Source organism: Palaemon carinicauda, chromosome 41 (assembly GCF_036898095.1).
Source record: "Palaemon carinicauda isolate YSFRI2023 chromosome 41, ASM3689809v2, whole genome shotgun sequence".
Classification (NCBI taxonomy): domain Eukaryota; kingdom Metazoa; phylum Arthropoda; class Malacostraca; order Decapoda; family Palaemonidae; genus Palaemon; species Palaemon carinicauda.
The window spans coordinates 3,192,893-3,206,408 of record NC_090765.1 but is presented as its reverse complement, the minus strand read 5'-3'; the positions used below and the strand labels follow the sequence as shown (position 1 = coordinate 3,206,408).

At 52.5% G+C, this 13,516-nt stretch overlaps 1 protein-coding gene and 1 pseudogene across 1 annotated transcript in view; both read right to left on the bottom strand.

Annotated features, from left to right (window-relative positions):
- Membrin (golgi SNAP receptor complex member 2) overlaps positions 1–13,516 on the bottom strand; it is a 155,622-nt gene that overhangs the window by 131,952 nt on the left and 10,154 nt on the right. The gene's annotated exons all lie outside the window — the stretch shown is intronic.
- On the bottom strand, positions 4,654–4,772 carry LOC137632726 (5S ribosomal RNA; annotated as a pseudogene).

The following is a 13,516-nucleotide window of genomic DNA, read 5'->3' as shown; positions in this document are numbered from 1 at the left end:
TTCATAACTTCGTATGAGTACGGAAAGTTCCAGCGATGAAGAAATGTCCATTCCTTTGAGCCTTAAGAATAGACTTAAGGCTGAGCGATAGCCTTTCACCACCGAGACTGAAAGGCGCATTTCTTCTCGCAAATACACGAGGAACTCCGCTATTGCTGGAATAGTGGCCTCGAGTGGAGAGATACCCCTTCTACGGCACCAACCACAGAAGACTTTCCACTTTGCCTGGTAGACAGATGCGGATGATTTTCGCAGATGTCCAGACATCCTGATCGCAACTTGTTGCGAAAATCCTCTCTCAGCAAGGAGATGCTGGATAGTCTCCAGGTGTGAAGTCGTAGCAAAGCTACGGCTTTGTGGAAGATGTTGGCATGTGGTTGTCTGAGTAGATCGTGTCGTGGAGGGAGTTCTCTCAGAATTTCCGTTAGGAGTTGCAGAAGGTCTGAAAACCATTCCGCGTGATGCCATAGCGGAGCTATGAGGGTCATTGAAAGATTGACCGATATTCTGGTCTTGTTGAGCACCCTCCACATCAGACAGAAAGGGGGAAAGGCGTACACGTCGATGTTGTCCCACCGTTGTTGGAAGGCATCCTACAAGAGCGCCTTGGGATCCGGGACTGGGGAGCAGTACAGCGGAAGCTTGAAATTCAAAGCTGTTGCGAACAGATCCACAGTCGGGGAACCCCACAAAGTCAGGACTTTGTTGGCCATTAGATGATCCAAAGACCACTCGGTACTCACTATCTGAGATGCTCTGCTCAGATTGTCGGCGAGCACATTCCTCTTGCCTGGGATGAAACGTGCCGATAGTGGAATCGAGTGGACTTCGGTCCATCTCAGTATCTCTACTGCAAGATGGGATAGCTGCTTCAAAAAGGTACCGCCTTGCTTGTTGATGTAAGCCACTACTGTGGTGTTGTCGCTCATCACCACCACAGAGTGACCCGCCAGGTATTGTTGGAGCTGTTGAAGGGCCAAGAAAATGGCCTTCATCTCTAGAAGATTTATATGGAGGCACTTTTCTGATTCTGACCACAGGCCTGAGGTCCTGTGGTGCAGAACGTGGGCCCCCCACCCTTTCTTTGCGGCGTCTGAAAACAGCATCAAATCCGGGGTGAGGACGAGAAGATCCACTCCTCTTCGTAGGTTCTCGTCTGTCACCCACCACTGGAGGTCCGTCTGTTCCGCAGGTCCCATAGGGATCATGACGTCCGGGGAATCGTAACCTTGATTCCACCAGGACTTGAGTCGCCACTGGAGGGATCTCATCCTGAGGCGACTGTTGGGAACTAGACGAGCCAAGGATGAGAGGTGACCGAGGAGATGTAACCACGATTGGGCTGGAAGCTCTTCTCGTCTGAGAAAAGGGCTTGCGACCTTCCTCAGCCTTGCTATCCTGTCGTCTGATGGGAAGGCTTTGTGGAGATTGGTGTCTATAATCATGCCTAAATATACCAGTCTTTGAGTGGGAAGCAGAGAAGACTTCTCGAGATTTACCATGATCCCCAGATCCTGGCAAAGTCCCAGAAGTTTGTCTCGGTGTTGAAGAAGGGATGACTCCGAGTCTGCTAGGATCAGCCAGTCGTCCAGGTAACGTAGGAGACGGATGCTGATCCTGTGTGCCCACGACGATATTAGGGTGAACACACTGGTGAAAACCTGAGGTGCTGTGGAGAGACCGAAACACCGCACCTTGAACTGGTACACCTTGCTGTCTAGGCTGAATTTTAAGTACTTCCTTGAAGACGGATAGACTGGGATCTGGAAGTAAGCGTCCCTAGATCCAGTGTACACATGAAGTCTTGTGGTCTCACTGCGGGTCTGACCGTGTCTGCGGTCTCCATGCTGAACGGAGTTTGTTTGACAAACTTGTTCAGAGCCGAGAGGTCGATGACTGGTCTCCAGCCGACGCCTTCTTTACAAGAAAGAGTCGACTGAAGAAGCCTGGGGACCCGTCGAGGACGTCTTGGAGAGCGCCCTTCTTCAACATGGTCTGAACTTCTGCCCAAAGGGCCTGCCCCCTTGCTGATCCCATGGCAAGGGAGCTCAATGACACTGGATTCGTCGTCAGGGGAGGTAGAGATGTTGTGAACAAGACGCGATATCCCTGACTGACTACGGAAATCGTCCAGGAATCGGCCCCGAGTTGCTGCCACCTGTCTGCGCAACTTTGTAGGCATCCCCCCACTGGTGGACATGCAGGGGGACTGCCAATCCTAGCGTTTGCGGCCTCGGCTGCTCCCTCTAGGATTTTTCCCTCCCCTGGAGGACTTTTTGCCTTTCCTGTCCTTGACAAGAAAGGGCTTAAACACCACTGTCTTCGCTGCCGTTGTTGGTTTCATGGTCTTGGTAGGACGGGGCTGCTGGGGCGCTGGAGGCTTATAGGGCTTGGATGTCAAAGCCCTATGTAGGAGGGAGTCTTGGTGGGACTTCTTCCACCTCTCAGCAGCATGCTCCACGTCTTTAGGCTTAAACAGATTCGTTCCCTCCACAGAAGAATGTCTGAGCCTGCTTATCTTGGTGCCAGAGACCTTCTGATGGAACCTCTTAGCCACCGCATCCCGACGTTTCAGGATGGTGTTCGCCCACAAGTTCGAGACTTGGTGGGCCAGAAACTCGATCGTGCGAGTGCCTGGGAGTAGAAAGGTCTCCATAGCTTTCCTGGTACGTTCTTTGGAGAAATCCAGATATCCAGCCATGAAGTGGCCTGCATAGCTCACTTCGCAACCTTCTCCTGATTAAGGATCTCAGTCGCCGAGAATGAGACCTGCCGGTTCGAGTGTCTCTCAAGAGGAACTCCCCTGGTAAGCTCTTCCAAAGAATGGTGAAGGGGAAGAGCTAAACAAGGGTCCTCCAAGATCTCGAAGTACCTCCTCTGCTGTATGGGAGGAGGTGGGAGAAGCTTGTTACCGGCACTGGATCGGCTCGAGGAAGCTAACTCAGAGAGCTGGACCGCGATCTTGTCCCTGGTACTCTTAACCCCCTGAGACCAGGGCAGAGCCGCACTGGCCTTAGAAGGTTTTTGAGTCCCAGATACTCGGTCCAAGACCGTGTCTTTGCCCTCTCATCTCTGGATCAGCAAAGCCATTGAGAGTCCTCATAAGGGTCAGAACTTGCCAAAATGCATGTTCTGACTCCTGTAGCTCTCCTCCGGCTCTTCTTGGGGAGAATTGCGGACGTTCTCCGAGTGACTAGCTGGCTCCGTCCTAAGTCTTGTCGAGGATTTCGGTACTGTTTTAGAGTCCTTCGGCTCCCTCCTGGGAGGGATGCAGGACTCCAACAACGACGGAGGTAGGCTCTTCTCCGCCCCTACCCGAGAAGACTTTCCAACGCGAGGTGGGGTTTCCCTCATTGGTGCGATGGGGGAACGTCTCACCTAACGTGACTCCCTTAAGGACGGGAAATCGTCGTCCGACAGGGAGGGAGAAAAAGTCTGGGGGGGGGGGAGGGAGTCTGCCTCGAAGGCTTACAAGGAGACAACCACCGAAGACTCTCCACTTCGCCTGGAAGACCCCTGCGGATGACTATCGCAGATGACGCGACCTCCGTCACGCGACTGTAGTGGGTTGTTTCTTCTTGAGGAGGAGGCGTAGTGTCTCCAGGCATGAAGCCGAAGCGACGCTCCGGCTCGTGAAAGATGTTGCAGTGGGGTTGTTTGAGTAGCCTGTGCCGTGGGAGAAGCTCTCCCGGGAGTTCCGTCAGGGGAAGCAGAGGGTCCGGAAACCGTTCTGCGCATAGTCCCAGTGGAGCTCTCAGGGCCATTGAAAGGTTGACAGACAACCTGGTCTTGTTGAGACCCATTCTCAACAGACAACAAAGGAGGGAAGACGCAGGCGTCGATGTTGTCCCACCATCAGCGGAATGCATCTTGCCAGAGTCTCGGGGTCTGAGACTGGGGGGAAGAACAGCGGAAGCTTGAGGTACCAAGCTGTCGCGATCAGTTCCCCCAGACCAGGACTTGCTAGTTACTCAAGGACAAAGACCCCCCGGTACACTCTCTACGAGGCTCTGCTCAGATAGTCGGAGAGAACCTTCCTCTGCCCGGAATGAGAGAGCCGATGGTGGTATTGAGAGTATCTCAAATCATCTCGGTATCACTACTGCAAGATGCGAAAGAGGGAAAATGCGTTCCCTGCTGGCTAGAACACGCCAGAACCATGAAGTCGACATGCGCGGAGCAACTCGGCAGGAGCTGTAAGATCTGTAGAGGGGCCAGACTACGGCCCCTAAGCCTGCCTGAATGATGGAGAGGTATCCTTCAGGTCCTGACCATAGGCCTGGACCGGAACATGTTCCCCCCCCTTTTCTTTGACGAGTCCGAGAACAGTATAAAAAATGTGGGGAAAGGACGAAAATATCCACTCCCATCAAGAGGTTCTATAGGTCAACACCCATTGCAGGTGTAATCGTTCCGCTGGTCCCATAGGGGCCAGAAAGTCCGGTTAATCGTTGCTTTGAAACCACCGGAACTTGGGCCGCCTCACAGGGAACTTATCCTGAGGCGACCGTTCGGAACTTTAGACGGGTCAATGAGGAAAAGAGATCTAGGAGACGTTCCAAGGAAGGGCTGAAAGCTCTGCTTGCCTGAGAACAGGTACTGCGACTCTCCTCAGCCTTGCCACAGTCAACTGAAGGGAAGGCTCGGAGGAGGTGGCAACAGAATCTGGCGTCCCCAGGCGGTCACCCATCCAAGTACCGACCAGAACCGACGTTGCTTAACCTCGCTGGACGGACGAGAAGCGGGGTTTCCAACGTGGTAAGGCCGTTGCCCCAATATCATGGCTAGATACTCCAGATGTTGAGGCAGAAGAAGAGAAGGCTCCTAGCAAAATACCATGAACCCCCACTCAAGGTAAGCATCTGGAAGCTTGTCCCGGCGCTGAAGGAGGTCGAACTCGAGCCTACCGGAGTTGACCAGACCTCCAAAAGGCGAAGGAGGAGGAAGCCTGCACCTGAAGGGCCATGAGGAAAGCAGGGAGAGATCTCTGGGGAAAAAAACCTGCGATGCCACGGCGGGATCCCCACACTGCATCTTAAGCAGGAACATCTGTAGTCTAGGCTGAATTCCACGAGCTTCCTGGAAGATGGATGGAATGGAAACTGAAAGTACCCGTCCTTCAGACCCAGGGCCTAAGTAGTCCTGTCGCCTCGTTACCAGTCTGATCGATTCTGCTGTTCCACGCTGGACGAAGATTGTTCGACAAACTTGATCAGGGCTGAGAGGTCGACTACGGAACTCCCGTCTCAGATACTTCCTTACAAGAAAGGATCGACTGAAGAAGCCGGGGTGAAGCCGTCGACGATCCTATGGAGGACCTTCTCCTAAGGCATGGATCATTCTGCCCAAACGGGCAAACTCTTGCCGACCCTATGGCATAGAGGTTCAGAGACACTGAATTCGCTGAGAGAGACGGCAGGCGCGATATCCTTGGCTGATCACAGAGATCGTGCTGGAATGGGCATCGGGAAGCTGTCATCCGGATGAGTAACATTAGGCATCTTCCCAGCGTGAAACCTGCAAGGGGGGGGGTGCCAATCCTAGAGTTCGTGAACTCTGCCGCTCCCTCTAGGACTATGCCCCCCCGGGAGAGCCTCCCGTGTCATCTGTTCCTGACAGGAGGGAACTGCAATTAGACACCTTGTCTCAGTTGTCGTAGCCGGTCCGATAACTTAGGCCGACGTGGCTGAAAGAAAGAGGCGCTGGAGCCCTGCAGGGTCTGGAAGAAAGCGCCTTGGAGGAGTGAAAACGGAAGTCGACTTCCTCCGCACAGCCGCTGTCTATGTCTCTGTCCTTGGGCACAAACAAAACTCCTTTCAAGGATGGAAGGGTGTCTGAGGTTGTCGACATCCACGGATGAGACACCCGAAAGGAAGCCCTCGGTCATTGCGTCCAGATGGTCCAACATCGAGCTTGCCCGCAAGTTTGATACTTGACGACGATACTTGAGCCCGAGAGGAGGAAAGTACCCATGACCTTCCTGTAGCTTCCTTGAACAAAACCTCGGGTCGCAACCGAGGAGGGAAAGGACCTGGTAAGCCCCTTTCACGAGATGGAGAAGAGGAAGGGGTAAATCAGTCACCCCTTGGCCGATGGAGAAATCTCGAACGGAAAGCCCCCCGCCAAAAACCCTTCCAGGGAATGACGGGGAAGGGCTAACCCAGGTTCTGGAAAGAAGAATGTTGCTCAGAGCTCCCTGAAGATTCTTCTTATTCTTGCATGTGCCATGCTCTGTGTTAATGGGGTGAGGCCGCGTTCCGGAAATACGCTCCAGAAGACTCGCCAGGCTGGCCATGCTGCGAAACCCCAATGGGAATCGCGGTCGCAATCGCCCTGGCGCTCGCGCGATGGTAAATCAATGATTTGCGCGTGGGCGAACGTGGAATCGCTCATGCGCGGGCACGCAGGAACGCAAACGAAGGTGAGCGAAGGAGCGCAGAAGGAGGGCGATCGTGGTAGGAAGGGCGAGAGCTGGTGGTCAGCGAGCGATAACCCATAGGCGAGCAATGGATACTGCAAGAATTAAGCCGACGTTCGCGCGAAGAAACACCGTCGGTCCGCGCGATGGAACCCCGTCGGTCCGCGCGACGGAACCCCGTCGGTCCGCGCGACGGAACCCCGTCGGTCCGCGCGACGGAACCCCGTCCGTCCGCGCGACAGAACCCCGTCTGTCCGCGCGACGGAACCCCGTCCGTCCGCGCGACGGAACCCCGTCCGTATGCGCGACGGAACCCCGTCCGTCCGCGCGACGGAACCCCGTCCGTCCGCGCGACTGAACACCGTACATCTGCGCGATGGAATACCGTTGGTTCGCGCGCGGGGGAACATTGGAGAGCATGTGCGCGGTCGCGCATGAGCGTAGGCGTGCGGTCGCGCGGGCACGTGGGCGTGCGGTCGCGCGGGCACGTGGGCGTGTGGCCGCGTGGGTGAGCGCAGGCGGTCGGGAGACCGATGACGCGTAGGCGGGCGATGGTGCGTTGACGAGCGATGGCGCGTTCTGGCGAGCGATAGCCCGTAGGAGAGTGACGGCGCGTTGGCGAGCGGTGGTGCGTTAACAAAACGCTAGCGCGCAGGTGAAGAATCGCGCGGGCGCGTAGGCGATTGCCAACGCGAGAGAGACTAGTGATGGTTAGCGCGCATCGCGCTAACAGAAGGTGCGCAGGTGCATCAGGAAGGTGAGCGCTGAAGCAAGCTGTTAATAAGGCGATCCTAGACGGTCCGAAAACCGTTGGCGCCCAATGGTGCGTGGCAAAGAAGGGCGCGCAGATGTGCGCTGGCGATTAAAGAAAGCTGGCGCACAGAAGGACAGAAGTAAAGGTGAGCGCTGGCGAGCAGGAGGAAGATCTACGGCAAAACTCAGCTACCGGAGATCGTGGTCCACAGCAGGCAAGCGCTAGATCGCTACTGATGGTGTTCAGGGAAACTGACACGCGTGGCAGATCGATGGCGATCGTTGACGCGTAGGAGATTGCTGACGAGCAGGTGAACGTTGACGCGTCTAAGGTCGCTGGCGAGCTGGTGATCGCTGGCGAGCAGAAGGCAACGCGTGGAAGCCTGCGCGTAGAAGAAGAGTCCTTGACCCAGTCCTGAACCGAAGTTCTAGATCGCGAGGGCGAACGTGGGCGCACAGGGCGCGTAACAGGAACCAACAGGAACAGCAGATATGATCATCATGAGAGCGCTGACGAACAGGAGAGCGCTGGCGAACAGGAGAGCGCTAGCGATCAGGAAAGCGCTGATGAGCAGGAGAGCGCCAGGGCGCTAACACTGAGCAGGAGCAGGAGAGCGCCTGTGCGCTAACACTGAGCAGGAGAAAACATAGCAGAAGGGCGCGCAGGGGAACCCTGACACGCAAGGGAAGAACCCCCGTGGGAGGCAACCCTTTGCCCCGAAGGGATCGTTGTCCGTCGGGAGACATGTCCGTCGGAAGACCGTTATCTGTTCGCCGGGAGACTGATGTCTGTCGGAAGACCGTTGTCCGTCGGGAAGACCGATGCCCGTCGGAAGACGAGGTCAGACTGCTGTCCATCTGCACCAGGGGCGGAAGATCAAGAAGAAGGAGTTGTAGGCTGCATACGGAGATTCAAAAAGGCGCCTCTTAGCACCCTTATAGGGAGGTGGGAGGCCCTTACGACGAGGCGGACGGTGAGCCTTACGGCGAAGGAGGCCAACAGCAACAACAGCAGAAGAATCCTCCGAAGAGGAGTCTCTATGAGTGTACTCTATCGCGAACGAAAGAGAAACACTTCGTAGAAGAGACTGGTCAGCCAGTGACCTAAAAGGAGCAATCCTCCGAAGAGGGGCTCCTGCAGTTGCCCAGCCCCTTGAGCGAAACTGCAGGTGCGACCGCTCAGCACCAAGAGCATAGTCGCACGAAAAAAAGGCAAGAGAAGAACCCCCCAAAAGGGGAAAAACTCAAGCCTGGACAGGAAAAACTTCCCTCGGAAGGAAAGTTACCCACCCAAGGAGGCGATCCTCCTGAGAGTTTTAAAATGAACTGGAGAGCTGTCAATCATCACGGGAGTACTTCCAGTAGAAGGAGACACACCCCTGATGAAAATCCAAAGGGGAGGCAGCAACAGCCGAATCCTTAGGTCTCAACAAGACAGCTCACACCGTTGCCATATTACAGAAACGAACTAGATCAGTAACTGTAAAAAAATAAAACATATATCATTAGTACACATTCATTCCCCCGGGAAGGCTCCGAAGAGGAATCCCGAGGGAAAGGAAAACAAGAAATACACAACAGGCACGTGCCCTCACAACCACTTACACTCACGGAAGGAGAGCTGCAACCAAAACAGAATTATAATAATTATAATTATGTAACTATGTAATTATGTAATTTAAAAATGAATGAACACTAAAGAAAGAACGAAAACCCCGAAAGGAATCGTTCTACAAAGCTGAAAAATTAACAAATACAATTAGATTCATAAACTAATTGAGACAAAACGTACGGCGTAGCAACCCCCCCACACGGGAAGGAAGCTACAAACGTAGGAACGTAGTAAAAGGGTGAACGACCTCAAGAGAGAGAGAGAGAAAGACCGCAGTCAAACTCGAACGCAACCCATAAAATTACACTGTGGTGGCCTAAACTGCCGAGGGCTCCACGGAGATATCGTACACTACACACACATCTCTGAAAAGGAAACTTACTGATTTCTATACTCAAATATATATACAAACATGAAAAAATTTTTACATATATATTGAGTAAAAGAAAAGTGATTAAGTAAAGACAAAACAAACAATGGCTGCCATGCGAGGACAAAGACAGAGACGTCTGTCCCAGTCCGAGCCAAAAGTGAAAGTGAGCTTCACCAGGTGTGTGAGGGGGGGAGGGGTAGCTAGCTACCACTCCCCTACCCCCCCCCCCGCGCTAACTAGCGAGGGGGTAATACCCCCTCGTTAAATTCTAATGGCTCGCCATTTCAGCTGCGCTAAAAGGTAAACCCAATGTAAATAGCGTGGTTTGTATTTCGGTTACGGAACAACTTGCCATTAAACTTTTAGTGAGGTATAATTGCACTACGGTAGTTAGCAGGGGGTAAACCAGCTACCCAACTAACACACACACATACCGGTGATATGACGTCACTTTTTTATTGTAGGCAGGACTTTCTGGAGGACAGGTGATGGCAGGTCAAGTATGAGTAAAGAGTTCAAGGTTTGTATAGCTAGGAAAAATACAAATTACTTTCATATTTGTCATTTGTTCAAAATCGTAATACAAACTCTTTCGCTCTTTACTATGGAGACTCACCTTAAGAGAGTAGAAGTTCTAACCAACTGGGTGGTATAATGATCCGGGGTGTGATTCTGCGTTTCGCAAGTTTACTTAAGGCCTGTTAACACCTCGCTAACTTTCAAATGTGTGTGAGGACTGGTTTATCAACCATTTTGTGCCTAATGTGGAGTGGCATTACACCAAAAAGGGTATCCTCTGTAAGGTGTTGCTATGCTGGACAATGCCCCTGGACACCCTGCCCACCTGGGAGACTTTCACCCTAAGGTCAAGGTGGTTTTACCTTCTACCTAATACCACAGCCCTTTTACAGCCTATGTACCAAGGAGTGATTGCTTTGTTCAAGGCCTACTACCTCCGAAGAACAATTGCTATGGCATTACAGGCAACTGAAACAAAGAAGGACTTGCCTCTGAAGGACTTTTGGAAGTCCTACAACATCCTTGATGCTGTGAAAAACGTTGCTGATTCCTGGGAGGAGGTGAAATTTACAAACATGAATGGTGTTTGGAGGAAACTATGTCCTTAATTTTGAATGATTTTAATGGGTTTGAGGACTGGGGAACAGTATAACGGGAGCCTGAAGTTCAGGACCGTTGTAAAGAGGTCCACTGTCGGAGAACCCCACAAAGTCAAGATTATGTTGGCTACTTCATGATCCAAAGACCACTCGGTACTCACTATCTGAGATGCTCTGCTCAAGTTGTCGGTAAGCACATTCTTCTTGCACGGAATGAAGTGTGCCGATAGTGGTATTAAGTGAATCTCGGCCCATCTCAGTATCTCTACCGCTGGATGGGATAGGGGCTGCAAAAAAGTACCTCCTTGCATGTTGATGTAAGCCACTACTGTGTTGTTGTCGCTCATCACCACCACTGAGTGGCCCGCCAGGAACTGTTGAAGGGCCAGAAAGACAGACTACATCTCTAGGAGATTTATGTGAAAGTACTCTTCTGACTCTGACCAGAGGCCTGAGGTTGTGTGGTGCAGCACGTGAGCCCACCCCCCATTAAATTGAAGTGTCTGAGAACAGCATCAAATCTGGGGGGGAGGACGAGAAGATCCACTCCCTTTCATAGATTCTCATCTGCCACCCACCACTCGAGGTCGTCTGTTCTGCTGATCCCATGGGGATCCGAATGTCCGGGGAATTGAGAGCCTTTTTCCACCGGGACTTGAGTTGCCACTGGAGAGATCTTATCCTGAGGCAACTGTTGGGAACTAAACAGGCCAGTGATGAAAGGTGACAGAGAAGACGTAACCACGTCTAGGCTGGAAATTCTTTTCCTCTGAAAAAGGGTCTTGCGACCTTTCTCAGCCTAGCTATTCTATCGTCTGATGGAAAGGCTTTGTGGATATTGGTGTCTTTTATCAGGCCTAGATATACCAGTCTCTGCGTAGGATGCAGGGAGAACTTCTCGAGGTTTACCATGATCCCCAGATCTCGGCAAAGCCTCAAAAGTTTGTCTCGATGTTGAAGAAGGGTTAACACCGAGTCTGCTAGGATTAACTAGTCGTCCAGATAACAAAGGAGACGGATGCCAATCCTGTGTGCCCAATTTGACACTGGGGCAAACACTTTGGTGAAAACTTGATGTGCTATGGAAAGACCGAAGCACAGTACCTTGAACCGGCATTTCCTGTTGTCAGGGCTGAATCCTAAGTACAGTACTTCCTTGAAGACGGATGGACTAGGATCTGGAAGTATGTGTCCTTTAGGCCCAGTGTGCACGTGAAGTCCTGTGGTCTTACCGCTAGTCTGACCATGTTTGCCGTCTTCACGCTGAACAGAGTTTTTTGACAAACTTGTTCAAAGCTAAGAGGCCTTTTTCACAAGAAAGAGTCGACTGAAGAAGCCTGGGGACCCGTCAAGGACCTCCAGGAGAACGCCCTTCTTCAACAGGGTCTGGACTTCTGCTCGAAGGGCCAGCCCCTTTGCTGATCCCATGGCAAAGGAGTCTATAGACATTGGATTCCTGGTCAGGGGGGGAGAGAGACGTATGAACAGGACGCAATACCCTAGACGAATCAGAGATTGTCCAGGGTTTGACCTCAATTGCTTCCACATGTCCGAGCAACTTTGTAAGCATTCCCCTACTGGTGGACAAGAAGGGGGAGTGCCTATCATAGCATTTGCAGCCGCTCCCTCTAGGATATTTTTCTCCCCTGGAGAACTTAGTGCCTTTCCTGGCCTTGGTAGGAAAGGGCTTCTTAAACACCGCGGTCTTTGCTGCTGTCTTGTTCGTTGTGGTTTTGGCTGGACAGGACTGATGAGGAGCTGGTAGTTTATAGGGCTTGGAAGTCAAAGCCCTATGGAGGAGGGAGTCCTGATGGGACTTTCCCAATCTATCAGCAGCATGTTCCACATCCTTAGGATCGAATAGATGGGCTCCCTCTAGAGAAGAATATCTGAGCCTAGCAATCTCGGCATTTGGGACTTGTTGATGGAACCTCTACAGCGTCCCGACGTTTCAGGATGGTATTCGCCTGCAAGTACGAAACTTGGTGGCGAGAAACTCGATTCTGCGAGTGCCTGAGAGCAGAAAAGTCTCCATTGCTTTTCTGGTACATTCCTTGGAGAAATCCTCAGTCCATACCAGGATTCCCAAGGTCCTAACCAGACATCAAGCCACGAAGTAGCCTTCATGGCGTACTTCATGACCTTCTCCTGGTGAGGAATTCGGTTGACGAGAAAGAGACCTGTCGATTGGAGTGTCTCTTAAGAGAGACTCCCTTGGTTAGCTCTTCCAAGGAGTGATGGAGAGGAAGAGCTGGATGAGGCTCCTCCAGAATCTCAAAACACCACCTCTGTTGGACATGAGGAGGTGGGAGAAGCTTATTGGTAGAGCCGGAATGATGGGAGGAGGCATGTTCAGAGAGCTGTAGGGCTATCTTATCCCTGGCACCCTTCAGCCCTTGAGACCAGGGCAAGGATGCACTGGTCTTTGAGGGTTTCTGAGTGCCAGAGACATGGTCTAAAACCGTGTCCTTACCCTACCGTGCTGGTTATCTCTGGGTCAGTAAAGCCATTGAGAACCCTTATGAGAGTCAGAACCAGAATGCATGTTCTGACTCATTTTAAAGACTTACAGCGAAGTCTCCCTCTTCCGTCCCTGAGAGCTCTTCTTGGGATGGGTCGTGAACATCCCTCAAGTGATCGGCTGTCTCTGTAGACTTGGAAGTCCTAGAAGAGGACTTTGGAAGAGTCTTGGAGTCCTTGGACTCCTTCCGAGGAAGGAGGTAGGTCTCCAGCATCAAAGGCCGAGATGTCGTGTCCCTCCTGATTTCCATTGGTGGTGGGGAACTCTCCGTGTGAGGGGAGGCTTCCCCAAAGGTGGAGGGGAGGAGGTCCTTTCCTCAAGCGACTCCCTCGGCAGAGGTAAGGTAGGAGAGTATCCGGAGGAAGATGCAGGAGGAGCTGGCCTTGATGGTCTAAAAGTAGTCAGCTTTACCCTGGAGGAAGTGACCGCGTCTGAGACTACTTTTTTCCTCTTCAGGGGAGAATATTTAGTCATGGTTCCTTGCACAGGGTCTGCTGGAGCTGTAGGATGCTCCGAAGAGCAGCCAGACAGAGCAGGATTGAAGGCCTGTTCCACTGCCCTGACCATAGCACTGAACCATGGCTGTTGACCGACTGACACACTGTCAGACAGATCCCCTGATAGGAAAGGGACCGAAGGTTCCCTACGAGGAGTCTCTGCTGTAGGTGGGTCAGCCTTAGAGGAAGACGGATTAGGAATCCCGAACCTTTCTGTAGAGGCC